Genomic DNA, 1,732 nt, shown 5'->3' on the forward strand with positions numbered 1-1,732 from the left:
AAATACTTTATCACTGAACTACTTGGAAATTGTACAGCAAAGGGTTAGATCAGTAGTTCTGGGTTGCCTAAACCCTGCACATTCTAAACTTCTTCAAGAATGGCTTTTTAAATTCTTTTTTTAAATATAATTTATTGTCAAGTTAGCCAACATACAGTATATACAGTGTGCTCTTGGCTTTGGGAGTAGATTCCCATGATTCATTGGTTACATATGACACCCAGTGCTCATCCCAACAAGTGCCCTCAATACCCATCACCCATTTTCCCCTCCCCAGCCCGCCCTTCCCACCCATCCCTTCCATCAACCCTCAGTTTGTTCTCTGTATTTAAGAGTCTTTTAGAGGCAACTGAAGCCTTTGACAGTACAGCTGCAAGATTTGAAGATGCCGCCCAAGGGAAAAAGCAGTTCCAGGAAAGGGGGGGAAGGGGGAGCAGCCTCTGGGAGTGACAGTTCTGACAAGAAGGCTCAGGGTCCCAAAGGTGGTGGCAATGCAATAAAGGTCAGACACATTCTGTGTGAAAAACATGGGAAAATCATGCAAGCCATGGAAAAGTTGAAGTCTGGAATGAGATTCAATGAAGTGGCCGCACAGTATAGTAGAGATAAAGCCAGGCAAGGGGGTGACTTGGGTTGGATGACCAGAGGTACCAAGGTGGGACCATTTCAAGAAGCAGCATTTGCCTAGCCCGTAAGTGGGCTGGATAAACCTGTGTTTACAGATCCTCCCGTTAAGACAAAATTTGGATATCATATTATTATGGTTAAAGGGAGAAAATAAAATTGTATGGAAGACTGAAAAAAAAAAGAGTCTCTTATGGTTTTCTTCCCTGTCTGAAACTATTTTTTCCCCTTCACTTCTCCCATGGTCTTCTGTTAAGTTTCTCAAATTCCACACTTGAGTGAAAACATGTGATATCTGTCTTTCTCTGACTTATTTCACTTAGCATAATACCCTCCAGTTCCATCTATGTTGTTGCAACTGGCAAGATTTCATTTTTTTCTCATTGCCAAGTGGTAGGAATGGCTTTTTAAATTTCGTTTAATTTATTTTTTTATTTTTTAGAGAGAGAAAGCACAAGTTGAGAAAGGGGCAGAGAGAGAGAGAGAGAGAGAGATAGAGAATCTTAAGCAGGCTCTACTTTCAGGATGGAGCCTGATGCCAGGCTCAATCTCATGACCCTAATATCATGATGTGAACCGAAATCAAGAGTTGGGCACTTAACCAAATGAGCCACCCAGGCGGGAACAGGAATGGCTTTGACCAGCTCCTGAGAGATAATCTCTGAACCCATGGGATGCCTTGGTTGATAAGAATATCTTTTATGGTACAGCCACAGTGGAAAGTAGATGGAGGTTTCTCAAAAATTAAATTAAAAATAGAAATACCATATGATCTAATAGTCACACTGCTGGCTATTTACCTAAAGAAAATGAAAACACTATTCAAAGAGATATATGCACCCCTATGTTTATTGCTATACTATTTATAATAGCCAAGATATAGAAGCAACCCAAATATCCATGTATAGATAAATGGATAAAGAAAATGTGATATATAAATATATATGTGATATATGTGATATATATGTAACTGATATATATATATATAAATAAGTAAATAAATATATATATATATATACATATATATATATATGTTTGTGGAAGACAAATACCATACAATTTCACATATTGTAGAATAAAAAAAAAACAAATGAATAAAAACCAAAAA

General features: G+C 37.8%; 1 pseudogene; it reads left to right on the plus strand.

Annotated features, from left to right (window-relative positions):
• The first annotated feature begins 363 nt into the window (after positions 1–363).
• LOC122468294 lies at positions 364–802 on the plus strand (annotated as a pseudogene).
• Positions 803–1,732: the final 930 nt, after the last annotated feature.

Source organism: Prionailurus bengalensis, chromosome B1 (assembly GCF_016509475.1).
Source record: "Prionailurus bengalensis isolate Pbe53 chromosome B1, Fcat_Pben_1.1_paternal_pri, whole genome shotgun sequence".
NCBI classification, from domain to species: domain Eukaryota; kingdom Metazoa; phylum Chordata; class Mammalia; order Carnivora; family Felidae; genus Prionailurus; species Prionailurus bengalensis.